Raw genomic sequence first — 18,597 nt, 5'->3', positions numbered from 1 at the left:
AAGGCATAACCCGGTTAATTAAGTTAACTAGGCAGGTTAGGGTAGTTAGGTTATTAGGTAGTTAATTCTGACTTCAACTGAACTTTAAACTGCAATTACATTACAATCAATGAATTGTACCGCAATGAATCCTACTGTGACTGTTTCTCTCACATGGTAACTTGAAGCTCATGCACATAAATATTTGTGCATGTTATAAAATGTTTTTCATATTTTAAATGCATATTTTCTTGGAAGTAAATTTGACTTCAGTCAGTTTGATTCACTTTTATTATTCTAATATAGTTTTCTTCTACACTACAGTTACATTACAACTAATGTTTCTTACAGATGACTCTTTCATATCTCAGGATCTTTTGATGTTTGCACATGATTGTTCAAGTAAAAGTTATAAAATGTTTTCCTATTTTAAATTGTTTTTAAAATGCTTCCATCTTCAGATTCATTTTTACTCTTACAATCTGTTTTTTCTTCTAAACTGCATTTACATTACACTTGATCATCCTTACTGATGATTCCTTTATATCTTAGGATATATTCATGTTACCACATAATTGTTAATGGGAAAGTTATAAAATGTTTTCTTATTTTTTCCCAATATTAAATTTGTATTTTCTTAGGTTTTTTTTTTCAGTCTGTTTGATGCCTTTCATTATTACTTCACATATTTTTTCTACATTGCAGTTGATAATTTATATGAGGATATTTGATTGTTTGTGCACAAATTTGTATTTTGAAGTTAATCTTTCTGACTTCAGTCATTTTAGATGCATTTTCATTATTACTTCTACATACTTAAATTTTTCTCTACTCTGCAATAACATTGCAATTGATTCTTACTGATGATTCCTGATTTATGCATGATGTAAATGTTATGAAAAGTTTTCATATTTCAAACATGCATTTTAAGGTAATTTGTCTGACTTCAGTCTGATGCATTGTTACCGACTTTAGTCAGTGTTTCTGTGATACAGTTTGATATATTTTCATAGAAATGTGTCTTAACCCTTTAACTACCCTACCAAGAAACAAAATTCTCCTAATGTTGCTAGTTAACACACTCAGTACATTTTTAAACACATCCCATAATTTCTAAAATATCAACCTCTACCAAAGGTTGATGTGTGTGTTTATGGTAAAAGTACCAGAATTAATACATCTACCTCTGAAAATATGAAGTGTACGACCAATTTATTTTAAAATAAATAAATAAATAAAACATTTTGAACACTAAATCATCTTTTATTTTTTTTAATGACTTTAGATTAGATTAGATTAGATTAGATTCAACTTTATTGTCATTACACATGTACTAGTACAAGGCAACGAAATGCAGTTTGGTCTAACCAGCAGTGCAATAGCAGCAAGTGCAGGATACAGGTATAAGTTATAAAGTGCAGTTATATGAAAAACTATGGTGATATTTACAGATGGATGTACTATCAACATTATATACAGGTTGTATTAGCTATGAACAGATTTACAATAAATGAATATATGTACAGGATGCTATTAATATCAGGAGTGGCAAATAGATAAACAATTACAAATGTCCATGTGCAGTGGGTATGTCCAGTTCAAAAGTAAATCAGTGCAATGAATATGTGCAAACTTTAAATGTGCAAATGTTAAATAGTGCAGTGATTGTGAGGAGTTATAAGTTAGAGGAGTGTGGGGGTGTATGGGGGGGGGGGGGGGGGGGGGGGGGGGGGCAAAAGAGTCAGTGAGGGGCAGAGTTTCAGGAAGGAGACAGCTCTGGGGAAAAAGCTGTTCCTCAGTCTGCTGGTTTTTTGTCCGGGGGAGCCTGAAGCGCCTGCCGGAAGGCAGGAGAGAAAACAGTCTGTGAGCAGGGTGAGAGGTGTCCTTAAGAATACTGCGTGCTCGGCGCAGACAGTGTTTCTTCTGGATGTCCTCTATGGCTGGCAGTGTAGTCCCTGTGATGCGTTGGGCAGTTTTCACCACCCGCTGCAGTGTCTTACGCTCAGCAACAGAGCAGCTTCCATACCAGACTGTGACGCAGTTGGTCAGGATGCTTTCTATTGTGCATCGGTAGAAGTTCACCCAAGACGGCTGATGAAAGCTGGTTCTTCTTAAGTGTCCTCAAGAAGAATAGGCGCTGGTGAGCCTTTTTGACCAGGCTGGAGGTGTTGGTGGTCCAGGAAAGGTCCTTAGAGATGTGGGTCCCCAGGAACTTGAAGGATGAGACAGGCTCAACGGCCATCCCATTAATGTGGATGGGATCATGTGAGCCTGTTTCGTCCCTTCCTGAAGTCCACAATGAGCTCCTTGGTCTTGTTGGTGTTGAAGAGCAGATTATTGTCGGTGCCCAAGTGGCCAGATGCTGTATCTCCTCCCTGTAGGCAGTTTCATCATTATTGCTGATTAGACCAATCACTGTGGTGTCATCTGCAAATTTGATGATGGTGTTGGATCTGTTCGCAGGCCTACAGTCGATGGTAAAAAGGGAGTAGAGGAAGGGGCTCAGCACGCAGCCCTGTGGTACACCAGTGTGAGTGTGACGGTGGTGGAGCAGATGTGGCCTGATCTAACATTCTGAGGTCTGTTAGTCAGAAAGTCCATAACCCAGTTGCAGAGAGACGTGTCGATATCCAGGTCTCTGAGTTTGATCAGTAACTTAGAGGGTATGACAGTGTTGAATGCCTGAGCTGAAGTCAACAAACAGCATTCGTGCATAAGTGTTTTTATTGTTCAGGTGTGTGAGGACAGAGTGCAGTGCTATGGAGACGGCATCTTCTGTGCTCCTGTTGCCACGGTAGGCAAACTGATGTGGGTCCAGTGTGGATGGCAGAGAGTCTTTCAGATGTGCCAGGACCAACCGCTCGAAGCACTTCATGATGATGGGTGTGAGTGCTACAGGGCGGTAGTCATTCAGGCATGTTGGGCTGGAGTGTTTGGGCACTGGCACAATAGAGGTGGTTTTTAAAGCATGTTGGCACAGTTGCTAGGTTAAGTGACAGGTTGAAAATGTCTGTGAATACCCCAGCGAGCTGTTCTGCACATGCTTTGAGGACGCGCCCAGGAATACCGTCTGGTCCAGCAGCCTTACGCACATTGATCCGACTCAGTGCAGTGTAGGAGGTGAGTGTGATAGGTGAGTGGTCGGTTGAGGTAGTGTTCCTGGTGTACGGTCCTGTATTGTCTCTTTCAAAGCGGGCATAAAAGTCATTTAGCTCGTTCAGGAAGGAGACATTTGTGGCTGTGGGGGTGGACTGGCTGGGTTTGTAGTTGCTGATGGCCTGGATGCCCTGCCACATGCGCTGAGGATCAGAGTTGGAAAAGTGCTCCTCTAGCTTTAGCTTGTAACAGTTCTTGGCCTTTTGATGCCCCTCTTCAGATTAGCCCTGGAAGGGCTGTAGGCCTGTGCATCCCCTGATCTGAATGCAGTGGTGCGTGCCTTCAGCAGGAGGCGCACCTCCTTGTTCATCCATGGCTTTTGATTTGGGTATGTGGTGATCTGTTTCTGGGTTGTAACACTGTCTATGGTGGTGTTGATATATTCCAGAACAGAGGAAGTGTAACTGTCAATGTCTGTGTGATAGCCACATGTGGCCTGGGAAGCAAACATACTCCAGTCTGTGTGTTCAAACCTGTCCTGGAGTGTGGAGTCCACCCCCGCTGGCCACACTTTGATGGTCCTTACTGATGGCTTCACACGGTTGACGATGGGTGAGTACTTGGGGGTGAGAAACCAAACAAAGGTGATCTGATTGACCCAAGTGGGGGAGGGGGGTCACAGCATATGCTTCAACCATGTTTGTGTAAACTTGGTCTAAAGTTTTGTTTCCCCTTGTGTGGCAGAAAATGTTCTGAGGAATTTGGGGAGCACTGTCTTTAAGTTTGAGTGATTAAAATCCCCTGCAACATAAAAGCAGCCTCCGGGTGAGCAGTCTGTTGTTTGCTGATGGCTGCATGAAGTTCATTCATAGCGAGCTTGGCATCAGCGTCGGGAGGGATATAAGCGGCAGTTATTATGGTGGACGTGAACTCCCGTGGCAGATAAAACGGTCTACATTTAACCATTAGAAATTCCAGGTTAACAGAGCAATGTATCCCAACGACGACAGAGTTGGTGCACCAAGCTTTGTTAATATAAATGCATAATCCTCCGCCTCTGGTCTTACCGGAGTCATCCGCCGTTCTTTCTGCTTGAAATGTTTGATGCTCCGTTAGCGATATAGCGTTGTCTGGTATCCCGCTGTTTAGCCATGTTTCTGTGAAAATCATGACATTACAGTTCCATAATCTTTTGCTGTGGTTGATGCGCAGTCGAATGTCATCCATTTTGTTCACCAGTGACCGTACATTGGCGAGAAAGATGCTGGGTAAAGAGAGCCGGTGTGGTGTTAGCTTTAGCTTAGCTCTTAGCCCGCCGCGCTTCCCCCGTCTTTGTTTACGTTCTCTGCGCCGCCTCCGAGCACTTCCGCCCGGCCGGGTAGGTCTCTCAGGCCAGGGTGTTCTGGCGATCTCAGGGATGAGTCGAAGATTGTTAATAAAACTGTCCGGAATGCACAATCCAATATCCAAGATGTCCTGTCGGGTGTACGATGTAAAGGCACTGCTGTTCTGCACGAACAGACCCGAAATGAGCAGGAATAATACTGCGAAATTGCAGAAACTGGAGAGACGCTGAGCCTCGCGAACCCGAACGCGCCGCCATCTTGTCTCTCTATAACTTGTCTCTCTTATAACAGCCATTTAAAACCGTAAAAACCATTTTGGTCAACCATTTGGTAGAGCAGGCAGTCAAAGGGTTAATGCTGAGGTGCAGATGGGAAAAATGTCTTAAATTCATTTGTCATAAATAAAGTTCCATTACTGAAGTATATTGCTGTATTGTTTTTATTTTAGTTATTTTATTCACCAATTTCTAGATTAAATTTCTGACCCATTTTGGGTTACATTCAACCCAGCAGTGTAGTAATTTTTAACTAAAAGGTGGGTTTAATATCACAACCCAGCATGCTGGGTTAACGTGTAACCCAACTTGTTGGGTTAATGTAACCCAGCGTTGGGTTTGTCCCTTTTTTACCCAGCGTTGGGTTACCAAAACAACCCAAATTGGTATATGCGAGTAATTTATAGGTGTATATGCACGTGTTTTATGTATGTGTTGATAAGTGAAGTTTGATTTAAATCCTACACGGCGCCTCATAATAAACTGTGAAACATTTTTGTGTCACCATTGTGGAGGATAGTAACATCTGTGCAACTCCAAGATGAACTAACAGATCCAGATGTTGTGCTGCATCTTCTTTTGTTTAAATGTAGCTGTGTAGTTACTAATGCAATGAAAGTTGTTTGTTAATTACAGTCACACATGAACACAATAATGCATTTAATGACTTTATTTAAAGAGTTTTTGTAGTGAACTGATGTACAATGGTTCTCAATATCAATATGCTCAGATATATTACTTAGACATTTAAAATGTTGATTTTAATACCAGTAAATGCTAAACGTAGTTGCTTTCTACAAATATAAATAATTAACTCTAATGTTTGTAAATGATCATTGCATCAGTTAATGAATAATTTTTTATCTGGTTGAAAATACAGTTTTCCATAAAAACTATTTTACAGAAAAATGTATTTTTTACAAAAAGGTCTGACAACCACAGCTGCCAGTATTTTTCCGTAAATTTTACAGAATTTTTTTTACAGTGCATGCTGTAAGAATCACACAAAACTTATTACTCCCAGCATGCACTGCAACAAGACATTTTTACCATCATTGAGATGCAATGGCAAAAAACTCTCGCGATGGCGAAGTGTGTTCTGCGGATTGAGCTGCTGGCTGCAGTTACTCTCCAAAGACTGCGATCACCAAAAGCATGATAGGAAATGACTGGCTGACGACACAGCTCAAAGCTTATTGGCTGTGACTGTCAAAACTACAGGTTATTCTCTATCTTGTTTTTTTACTAAGCTTTATACCTGGCTTTGTTGTATAACTTTTTGTATTGTCATTGATAATTAAAAAATATATATAAAAGCATTACATATGGTTATTTATTTAGATTTACATGTAAACAAAACGAAATCCATGTAAAAACATAACGTGACCTATCTGATATATTTTAATGTTACTAATAAATCATTAGGATGTGCAAGTGCTATATTTTATTTCTATCTTAGTTTAAAGTCTTGTTTGTTGTCATTTTCACTTTTTTGTATGGTTGTGTGAGTTTTGTATTATAATTTTTTGCAACATTATTCCATGAAAGTCAATCCAATACATACATATGTGCATACATACAAGGTAATCAGACTGCTTGTCATTATGCCTCATCTTTGTGTGATTTCACAGTATTTTCCTACAGTCTGTTTTTATTCTGGAGAAAGTCTTAGGCTGTTTATTTCAGTCTGGAGTAAAAGCAGTTTATATAGGCCTAATAAGCATGTTAATATAATAAGCCCCTTAATTTCTTTGTCAAACAAACATTTGTCTTGTCACTCAAAAGCATCTTGCTATAGCTGCTTAATTTATAATGTAGCCAAATGAGATTTCTTGAAAGCTTTCTTGCTGCATAAGCTATTTATTTTGTCATTCTTTTAACATTTGTTTGAATATACATATTTATATTGTTACAACCCTATGTTTGTCTTGTCTCATCTGTCTTTTCTGTTTTGCTTAGAACACATCTAATTGGCCACTTCCAGCTTGCTTGTTCCTGATTGGCCTACAGTGTTTAAAAGCCATGACACTACTTCCTTGGCAGCCATCTTGTTTTTGTTCACTTGCTTTGTGTTTGTTGAAACTTTTGTATGTGTTAAGTCTGAATATTGAGATTTGTGAGTACTTTTTGTTTTGTGTGACTACTGAGATTCTATTGAGATTTGTGAGTACTTTTTGTTTAGTGTTTGTTTTGTTTTTTGATACTTTGTTCCACTGGCTTGTTTGACCCTTGTTGCCTGCTGACATTGATTTTTGGATTGTCCTTTAAATATGGTTGCCTGTTTTGTAAATAGTATATAGTGGGATAGTAAGTAGTTTGACACCATTTTCTTTGTAAAACCTTTTTGACCTCTGTTTTTTTGTGTTAGGAAGTTAGGGTAGTGAATTGTACTTTTCTTTTTTTTGATCAGGTAAGTTAGACATTTAACGTAAAGGAATTTTTGTTTGTTATTTTGGCCTTGTCAGCTCCCGAATTCAAACCCCAATAAATCTTTGACTTCATTTTCGTTGTCTTGTCTTTCATGTTGTGCACCATCCCTAGACGGTGCGTAACAATATTTTAAATACATCCTTTTAAGTAATGGGCTGTTCATCTTTGTGATTGTGGCCATCTTTTTGTAAAAACAGTGATATTTCAAATGCATCCACTCCCACATTAAAAAAATACTATAGCAATGCTATAGTGTTTTTGAACCATATTATAAAATAGCCTATTTAAAATAGTTGCTTTGGTATCACAACTATAAACATAACCCAATACTGAAACAAACTAAACATAACCCAAACTGAAACAAACATGTTCAAAAACACTATAATATTTACTATATATTACCATAGTATTTTTTTCATGAGGTCATTCGTCCGCGTTAAACGCGAACGCGAGCTCAGTCCCTGGTGACGTTTCCAGGCGGCATAACGGCTATGCATAACGGCGAGATGCATAATTGAGGTAGAGAGAAAACACATAATTAAATGACTATATAATAATAAAAATAAATTCTATGCATTATTCCTATATTTCCTAAATATTTCATTAACATTTCTTGAATTCTTGTTCATCTAAGCCCATTTCCTAGCAAGACTTTCAAAGAAATTAGCTCACCTTCCAGCTGCCCTAATTCTTGTATAAACTCAAACCTCTCTCTTTCATATGTAGGACCTTCTAAATTATATGATTAACTGTTTCCAACTCTCTGCAATTATCACACTTTCCTGATTCATGCTTTCCTATTTATACAGGCTGTAATTTAATGATGTATGACCAATCCTTAATCTTGTAATGATGACATCTTTCTTTCTATATCCGTACCTTTTCCTCTCATTTTCAACATATTCCTGAATCTGGTACAGATGTCTTCCTTTAGTTTCCTTGTTCCACACCTGTTGCCATTTCTTATATATTTCAACAGCAATCATTCTTTTAAATTCTGTTTTACTTAAGGCTAATTTAATTTCTAATAGCAAATTATTTAAAGCTTTTTTTGCTAGCAAATCAGCTTCCTCATTCCCATCTACACCCACATGTGCCGGTACCCAGAGAAATTAACCATTATTCTTAACTGCCTGATTCTGAATAAACTTTGTAAAATTTCAAATACTAAATCTTATCTAGCTTCAGATTTGGCACTTTGAAAGCTATTAAGTGCAGCCATTGAGTCTGTACAAATTACTGCTTGTTCTGGTTGAACCTCTTCAATCCATTGTAGTGCTATAATAATAGCTAATAATTCAGCGGTAAACACTGACACATGATCTGATAATCTCTTTGCAATTTTTTTAAGTTAAATTGTGGAATATATACAGCAGCAGCAGTTCTTCCACCCTTTGGCTCCTTAGACCCGTCTGTAAAAATCTGTAATATAGAATAATAATGTTGTTGCATATATTCTTGAACTATTAAATTAGATGGAATAATTGTCTCCTTGTTTTGAATTCTTTCGTGAATTTGCAGATCTACTAATGGCATAGGAAACAACCATGGGAGAATTGTTGGTATAACAACAGAGGGAGCAACTTCCAGATCTTTCCATTCTAAACTGTTTATTTCCTTTCTTATTACCCAACCAAAACTAGTCACTTTGTTGTACTCGTACTCCCAGCAATCTTTTTAAAAGACATCTAACTGGATGGTTTTCTAAATGTCTTTTTATTCCTATCCAATATCACATTCTCAACTGTGACATTCGATGTTCTAATGGCATCTCTCCCATTTCAACTTGTAATGAGACAACTGGAGATGATCTTAAAGCCCCACAACATATTCTCAGAGCTTGATTTTGTATAACCTCTATCTTTTTAAGCAATGCTTTATTAGCAGAACTATAAACCATACACCCGTAATCAATATTTGACCTTATCACAGCATTATCAATTGTTTTTAATGCTATACTACTGGCTCCCCACTCAACTCCAGCCAAACACCTTAAAACATTTATTCCTTTTTTACATTTTTCAATTAATTTCTCAATATGAATTTAAAATGTTAATTTATTATCCATCCATAAACCTACAAATCTGATTACATTTACTTGTTCTAGCCGAGTTCCATAAATTTTTATGTTTAATACTGGATTGCTTTTCTTTTTCGAGAAGCATATTACTTGCGATTTTGCAACAGAAAACCGAAAACCCCATTTATTAGCCCAACTCTCAACTTCATTCACTGCTATTTGCATTTTATTTTCTACAAATGTAACATTTCGTCCCCTTTTCCATATCGCTCCATCATCTGCATACAATGATCTTCCTATTCCTGATTCGATATTTTGAAAGATGTCATTTAATATTAGGTTGAACAGAATTGGGCAACTCACACTTCCCTGGGGTGTACCATTCTCAATTGGAAGAATCTTAAAAAATGCAGTCCCTACTCTTACTTGAATCGTTCTACCAAATAGAAAACTCAGAATCCAATTGTACATTCGCTCATCTATTCCCATGTTTTCCAATTTTAAAGAAGACCTTCTTTCCACAACATTTCATAGGCTTTTTCCACATCGAAAAACACTCCCACAAGTACCTCTTTCCCAATTTGAGCCTTTTGAATTTCATTTTCTAAACACAAGATTGAGTCCATTGTGTTTCTTCCTTTTCTGAATCCACTTTGACATGCTGAAAAAATGTTTCTACTTTCTATCCCAAAAACCAATCGACCCATAACCCTCCGTTCCATAATTTTGCATAGATTTGAAGTCAGAGCAATAGGTCTATAACTAGTTGGCTGAGAATGATCTTTTCCAGGTTTGGCTATTGGCACTAGAACTCCATGTTTCCAATCTGCTGGCAAACTTCCTTTCCCCCAAATTTTGTTAAACAATATCAAAATGGTATTCAAAGATACATCTGACAGGTGTTTAATCATCTCATAGCATATGTCATCTTTTCCTGGAGATGGATGTTTAACCCATGAGATAGCTCTTTTTAACTCCTATAACGTGAACTCTGAGTCGAACACACTTCCTGATGTATTCTTCTTTTCATATATGAGTTTTTTCCCTAATTTTCTGTTCCCTGATTTTTCTCATATCATCTGAAATATTTTTATTACTATGAATTTTTGCAAATGATTCCACCAACATTTCTGCTTTAGCATTATTATTAACGGATATTTTTCCATACTAACTAAAACTGGAATGTTATTATTTTTCTGAATTCCTCCCATCCTTCTGATCATATACCAAACTTCATTAATTTCAATTTCTTCCCTTATTTTATTACAGACTTCTCGACAGTAAAGTCTTTTTGCTTTTCTTATTTCTCTCCTAACTATTGCCTTCTTATAATTAATGAAATCATTGAACAATACAGATCTCCTGGCTTTCTTCATTGCTTTATTTCTCTCCCTAACTGCATTACTACATTCTTTATTCCACCAAGGAACTGCTTTTTTATTGTTTACATTTTTCTTTTTGCCAATAACTTCCTCTGCTGTATTTCTTAATACTTCACTTATTTTCTCATTTAACTCTTCTATGCTATCATTGTCATTGACCATTTCCCACATTTTATCATGACACACATCTCTAAAAAGTTCCCAGTTAGCATCATTAAATTTCCATCTTCAAATTCTTTCTATCGAAGTATTGATGATGTCTACCCCAATTTTACACCATATTGGATAGTGATCACTTCCCAAGGTACTGTGATGATATATTTTCCACCCACATTTCCTAGCTAATTCTCCTAGGGTCACTAGGGTAATATCTAATACAGATTTACGTCCATGAGACAAACAAACTCTTGTGTAACACCCATTATTCATACATACTAATTGTCCCCAATCTAACATTTCTTCCACAATCAATCCATTACTGTCCGATTTATCATACTACCTTCTGTCTAATGTTACCTCTTATGACTTCTAGTTTATCTTTACATAATTTTTCACATGGATTGTAAAAATGAATTACCTTAATACTACAACACCCTTCCCAAACTTCTATTGAAACCACCTAGTGATCCACCACCACCTCAACATTCCTATACCCTACACCTTGTTTTATAAAAGTAGCAACTCCTCCTCCATTACATTGTTTTCTATCCTTCCGAATAACCATATATCCTTGTAGAACAAAATCTTATTGTGGTTTAAGCCATGTTTCTTGAACACATATAATATTTGGTTTGTTTTCTAAATTGGAAATTACTTTTATAAATTCTTGCCCATTAGCTATTGAGCTTCTTGCATTCCACTGTAATATTAATAACACTATTAAGGGCCACCACATAATTGCTGAGAGGACGAAATCTGCATCTTTAATTTCTCACCAGTGCTGATTGTGCGGATACTAAATAAGAATTTTCCCAGCTTCACCAGCTGCTGCCTGTCCATTAGGAAGCTGTTGATCCACTGACAGACAGAGGTGGGCACAGAGAGCTGAGTTAATTTGGGCAGGAGAAGTTTTGGGATGATAGTGTAAACGCCGAGCTGAAGTCAACAAACAAGATCCTCACATAGGTCCCTGGTCTGTCTAGGTGTTGCAGAACATAATGCAGTCCCATATTTACTGCATCATCCACAGACCTGTTTGCTCTGTAAGTAAACTGAAGAGAGTCCAGTGAGGGTTCAGTGATGTCATTCAGGTGGGCCAGCACCAGTTTTTCAAAAGACTTTATGACCACAGATGTTAGTGAAACCAGTCTGTAGTCATTTAGTCCTGTAAGTTTGGGTTTCTTTGGGATGGGGATGATGGTAGAGCGTTTGAGGCAGTAGGGCACTTCACACAGCTCCAGTGATCTGTTGAAGATCAGGGTGAAGATGGGGGCCAGTTGGTCAGCACAGGATTTTAAACAGGCTGGTGTTATAAAATCTGGACCTGGTGCTTTTTTCCTCTTCTGTTTCCGGAAGACCTGGCGCACCTCATCTTCGTTAAACTGTAGGGCAGGTATGAGGGAGGCGGGGGGTGGTGGAGGTGTTAATGGTGGCGTGAAGAGCAGTTCAGAGTGGGTGTGGGGGGTTTTCTCAAACCGGCAGTATAACTCATTCAGCTTGTTTGCAAGTCGTTTATTGTCTACAGTGCTGGGAGATGGTGTCTTGTAGTTTGTGATGTTTTTCAAACTTTTCCACACAGATGCTGAGTCACTGGAAGAGAACTGACTTCTTAGTTTCTCAGAATAGTTCCTTTTTGCGACTCTGATCTCCTTTTCCAGTGTGTATTTGGCCTGCTTATACAAGGCCCTATCCCCATTCCTGTAAGCAACCTCCTTGGCCTGACGTAGCTGTCTGAGTTTTACAGTGAACCATGGTTTGTCATTGTTGTATGTGAGTTGAGTCCTGGTAGGAATGCACACGTCTTCACAGAAACTGATATAAGATGTTACAGTCTCCGTGAGCTCATCCAGATAATTTGCAGCAGCTTCAAAAACACTCCAGTCAGTGAGGTCGAAACAGGCTTGTAGATCCCGCTCTGTTTCGTAGTCCATCTTTTCAAAGATCTTAATACAGGTTTGGCTGTTTTCAGTTTCTGTTTGTAGTTTGGAATGTGATAATGGTCAGAGTGTCCCAAAGCTGCTCGTTGGACGGAGCGGTATGCATCCTTTATTGTGGTGTAGCAGTGATCCAATATATTACTGTCTCTTGTCCCAGAGAATAGTTAAAACAGAGTCCGGGTGTTGTTGCTCTATAACCGTGATCTGATCAGCTAGTTTCTGTATCGCCAGGCTCGCGTGCGCGTGCAGAGGAATGTAAACACTGACGAGGATAAACGAGCAGAACCTGCGCGGGGAGTAAAAAGGCTTACAGTTAATAAACAGTGCTTCGAGATCTGGACAGCACATCTTCTTTAAAACTGTTACATCTGTACACTACCTTTCATTGATGTAAAAGCACTTCCCGCCACCGCGCGATTTCCGCGTTGATTCTTCGTCGCGATCCGCTCTGAACAGCTGGAGGTGAAGCGCGTTGTCCGGTATGATGTTGTTCAGCCAGATTTCCGTGAAACACAGAGCAGCTGAATGCAGAAAATCCCTGTTTGTCTGAGAGAGCAGAATGAGTTCGTCTATTTTGCTGGATAGAGAGCGGAGATTTGCCAGATGGATGCTAGGCAACGCGGTCCGAAATCCGCGCTGTCTGAGTTTCACAAGCGCGCCTTCCTCGTCTGCGCGCTTGAAAGCGTTTGAGTAGCACTGCGGCTCCTCCGACTACAATGTCCAACAGAATATCAGATAAATCCAGGTATGGAAAAATATTTGGTGGTGTATGTGCCCGAATGTCCAACAATTCATCTCTGGTGAAACTAATTGTAGGAATGTGACTCAAGACAGGACAAACTAAAAAAAACACAAACACTACTGCAGAGCACGACACGGAGGTGGCCATCGTCACTAAACAATCACTAAACAATCTAATAACCATCACTAAACATGGAAACATCAATAACCGCGGCACCAGTAAGGCCTCTTTTGATCTTTTCGCCTATTACATTGGTAGGGATGCCAGTGATTACTCCTTTAACCCATTTCTTTTCTTCTTGTACAGTACAAGTCACTTTTTGCCCCATGATTGATTTAATTTCTACAGCCCTTTTTGTTGTCTGTTATCCTTACAGTATATTAGCAACCTGCCGTCTCTCAACTTTTTAACACTTTCTACCAATCCTATCTCTTCCTTGATTGTTTTAGACATCTTTAGCGGATTAATGAAGCTAAATGAACCAGAATCGAGTTTCACCACTACCATAAATTCTTCTTTCCTTCTTCTTGTCAGATGCAATCCATTCTCACTATCAGTCTCAGATGTATTACTCCAGCTTCTTTTACAATTTTCTACTGTAATCCATTCATTTTTCGAATTTCCCCCTTTATCCGCGCCAGACATTTCTTCTTCCATTTCCACAATGCTTCCGGAATCTAAGTTACCTCCTACCATGCACTCTCCAGTCACAGATCAGCTGTTGCCAAACCGCCCTCCTACAATGCAATCAATGCGAAGTAGTGACCTAAAGTAAAGCAGCCATGCTTTACTGCAATGGTGATGCTGAAAACTTGTATTTTCAATAAAACAAACTAAAATTCTCAATAAATGTGATGGGGACATTTGTAGACAGTAATCAAGTCAAACAGGTTAGTAATAAGTGGAGCTGCTGATGCTGCTGAGTTGTTTACTGATCCTCTGATGAGATTTCAGGGATTTAATGTTTTAGTTGATTTCATCTAAGAATTCAAACAGGACATCATAATTTTGATTATGCACCCTTAGGGGACATAATTTCAACATCTAAAAGAAATATCTAAAAGAAGTCATTTGAACAAAATTGTGCTTAGTCTTGTCTTAGAACTTGCAAAACTAATCATTTGGCCCCTAATAGGCCTTAAATGCTTCTCATCTTACTGAGGTGGTCTGATTTGTATAACTCAAAAATAAATCAATTTGGTTTCCTACAAAGTCAAGAAATTCAGGATTATGTAACCACTTAAATACAGGTAATTTGATAAATAATTAAGTTTAGAATCTGTTCTAAAACACATTTGGATATATACATCGGAGTGTTTTTTTTTTGGTGCCCATTTTGGACCTTCTGCCCCAGCCCCACCGGAGGTCTGTGCATGCCACTGTTCTTGATGATCTGAGTTCAGCTCTAATCCTAAGAATCAGCGGCATTACTTCTGCACACCACTGATGTAGCTTTTACTATCAACATTTAAACATTCTAATGTCAATTTTTGATGCAGCAGCAAACTGTGTTCTCCTAAGGTCATGTGGTTTTATTTAACAGCTCCACATGACAGGTTTTCATGCAGTGCCATCTGAGGCTCAAAAGTGAAGCACATTCAGCTGAGGGTTCCTGCCTTTCTCTACATATATGTTTTTGGATTTCCTCAATGTTTTCACAATATCAAATATAGTAGCTTAAAGACATAAATTGGTGTTGTTTTGCATTGATCAATCAGATTTTATGATTTGTTTGACAACTCACATGATTTTTGGCATAAAATAATGAGCCATGATCCTTCTTTACTTGAAAAAGACTGAGATGCACATTTTATACTCAACCATGAAGCTCTCATGAATCACCAGTTCACCTGCTTCATTTGGATATTCTATGAACTTTTCACTTTTAAATTGCCTCTGTACCAACTTTTTGGAGTATGTGCATGCATCCAAACTAAAATTAGTTTATATTTGCAGAATACAATTAATTTGGTTTTTGAAATACTGGAAATCTTTTCTCTTTTCTTTTTACTTTTGTCAATTAAATTTAAAAAGCAAATAGAATTTTAATGATTTTATTGTATTTTAAAAAAACTCTTACATTTACAATAGAAAATCAAGTTTTAAAATGGAAATACAATGTATCATGCGTTTACGTGTGTTTGAAATTTTAAGTCATTGTGCACAAACATTTTTATATATATATTTTATTGATATTATATATATATATATATAATATATATATATATATATATATATATATATATATATATATATATATATATATATATATATATATATATATATATATAATTTTTAACTATAATAATTTTTAACTAAAATCTTAAATTGTGACTTCAATAATGAATAGTTTGCTAAAAACGTTGTTCAGCAGTAACAAATTGACTGTAAAAATGCAACTACCCACCATTTTTATAGTTTATTACTTTAAACACACCTTAAACACAACATTTGATAATTTGATGAACAAGAAAAAGACTCACCAAAACAGGCCAACATCCAGAGAGTCCATAATAAACCATGAGAACCCATCATGATCAAGCTCTCATCTGTAAGAAACTGCAGCTCAAATCATCTGAACTACTTACACTAGCTTTAGGTTAATGATAAACTGCTGATACAGATGAGGACAGAAAAATCACTGCGCCATCTAGTGCTGAGGTAAAGACATGATTTTTATTCGATTATGGTAATACTAACGTCACATTTTTTTGATCATGAAAATTTGTAAACCAAAACTAAAATATTTTATTCATTATTGCTGCATTCGTCAATGCTGCATTTACTAAGATGTGATGCAACAGGCATTTTCCATTACTAAGCAGAATGGAACTGGATGGTCTGCAGCCAGTGACTTTGGCTTTATTAAAACAGTCAACATAATTGAACCTGGTCAAGGGACTAACCCACATACAATTTACCTTTATAAGAAACCAAAGAATTACATCTACACTCTCAGAAATAAAGGTACAGGAGCTGACACTGGGGCAGAACCTTTTCAAAAGGTATGTATTTGTACCTGAATGGTCCATAATAGTATCTCAATGAAACTTTTTAGGTATATTTGGGTACCAATATGTATCTTTTAAAAAGGTACTGTCCCAGTGACAGCTCCTGTACCTTTATTTCTGAGAGTGTATAGGTGCTGTTTTTATAATTATAAATAGCTAAGTGTAAAACTTACATTTCATTTATAAAATGTATAATGTTATATTATAATAATTTAATTGTATTTATAATACTTATAATTTCATTAAAATAAATTTGATTTTATTTTTTGTTCAAGATTTTGTGCTCGATAACAAATTTTGATGGTGTACTGTAATGTTTTAAAGAGCCCATATTATGGGTTTTTGAAAAAGCCCTTCCATGTAGTGTGTAACACAGCTCTAAGTGAAGTGAAATATCCAGCTAAGGCTTAAATCTGTAAGTGTACAGTGTTTAAAACTATTGATTCATCTATAAAAGAGTTGACTCATAGTGCTTCAAACGAGTCGTCTTGATAACGAGTCATTAGGTGTTTCGTGATGACGCGGCTACGAAACAAGTAGTTGCGCCGCAAACCCGGGAGATTTGAAACCTGCGGCCCCGCCCACTAACAGAAAAAAAGCAACAGACACACACACACACACAGAGAGAGAGAGACACCGGTCGAATGAAGTCACGCTGTGCAGAGGGATATTATTGACTGTCTAATCAAAGATGAAACCTTAGCAATATAGCCCAGCCTTGAGCAGATCGAGTGCTTCTGAAAACTACATGGGGGGAGGTGGATATAACTGAGCGCCGCGGATATAACGGAGCCATTCGCAGATATAACTGAGCGCCGCGCCCTCTCTATTCTGCCGCCCTAAGTCTCCTCTATGGACGCGCCGGCCCTGTGTGTGTGTGTGTGCGTGTGTGTGTGAAAAGAGCAAGTAGACTGCGACGGGCTAGGAGATCTCCTCGCCAGTTCTTGGACTTTTTGCTCAATAAAATAGTTAGTCGTCAGTATTTTCTAGTCCATCGTCTGTATTTACATTCACCCACTGGCAGCCAAAATCCACTATGAAGCGTGTATGCACTGCAGAGATGTATAGTAACGAAGTAGAACTACTTCACTACTGTACTTAAGTACTAAAAGGCAGTATCTGTACTTTACTGGAGTATTGTTTTTTTCTCCTACTTCCACTTTTACTTAAGTACATATTTTCGATGAGTTTAATACTTTTACTCCGATAGATTTTTTATGAGCTGCATCGTTACTCGTTACTAGAGGTGTCACAATGGTCGATATCGGTTCAGTAATAGATCATAACGGGTTATTACGTACTGACGTCATTTATCTCCTATGTGCGGTGTCGCAATACTATGGCGAAGGACGGAGGCGCGAGGGCGAGTGAAGGCGGCACAGCACACGAGCCGCTATTGCACTACTACAGAGAAATGTTGTGAGACTCCATCTCTGCCTCTCTCACTTTGGACATTTGACCCGCTGGCCTGGTAGGCGTGTATGAGGTGCAAGTTTTCTCCACTGTGTCTATTATAGATTACCTGTGATAACCGCGTATTATACATACATAGACTGTAACCGCGGCTGTTCTTCCCGCCATCAGTGAACAACGCTTTCATCTCTAAAGCCGATAGCAGCCCTTTCTGTTGAGAAGGTGAAGACAATAACCAAAGGGGTGTAAGACCTCGCCTGTCAGCGTTTAAAAAGCAGGCGGGAGAATATTTACATTAGTTTATTTGCTATAAATGCTCATGCTGTCTTCTGTGCATGAGTTTTGTTTGATACATTCAGAAAGAGTGTTTTCTTTGAGTGGGTCAAATTAAGGGTACAGTTCATATATCTTACTGCTGTATTAAAGGACACAATTATATTACAAGTAACCATTTAACTGTCACACCAAGAAAAAAACCAATAGAATTTTTTTATTTATTGTATTTCTTAACTCCTAATGTCGCTAGTTAACACAATCAATACATTTTCCCCCAACACATCCCATAATTTCTAAAATATCAGCCTCTACCAAATGGTTGAGATGTTGGTTTATGGTAAAGTACCAGAATGAATAAATATACTATAAAAATATGAAGTTTAAGACCAATTTAATTAAAACATAATCAAAATGAAACATTTTTGAATACTAAATCATAGCCATAAGCCATAAAATATTTCAGATTTTCATTTAACACAGTAATATACATGTTTTCTTTTTTTTACAATAAAATCAAAATCAAGTGAATTA

The 18,597-nt window shown here is 37.7% G+C and overlaps 1 pseudogene; it reads right to left on the bottom strand.

The window, feature by feature from the left end:
- Positions 1-15,920, bottom strand: part of LOC130243108 (carcinoembryonic antigen-related cell adhesion molecule 20-like) — a 49,445-nt pseudogene extending 33,525 nt beyond the window's left edge.
- Between the last annotated feature and the right edge of the window lie 2,677 nt (positions 15,921-18,597).

Source organism: Danio aesculapii, chromosome 16 (assembly GCF_903798145.1).
Source record: "Danio aesculapii chromosome 16, fDanAes4.1, whole genome shotgun sequence".
In the NCBI taxonomy this organism is placed as follows: domain Eukaryota; kingdom Metazoa; phylum Chordata; class Actinopteri; order Cypriniformes; family Danionidae; genus Danio; species Danio aesculapii.
This window is presented reverse-complemented; position numbering and strand designations above follow the sequence as displayed.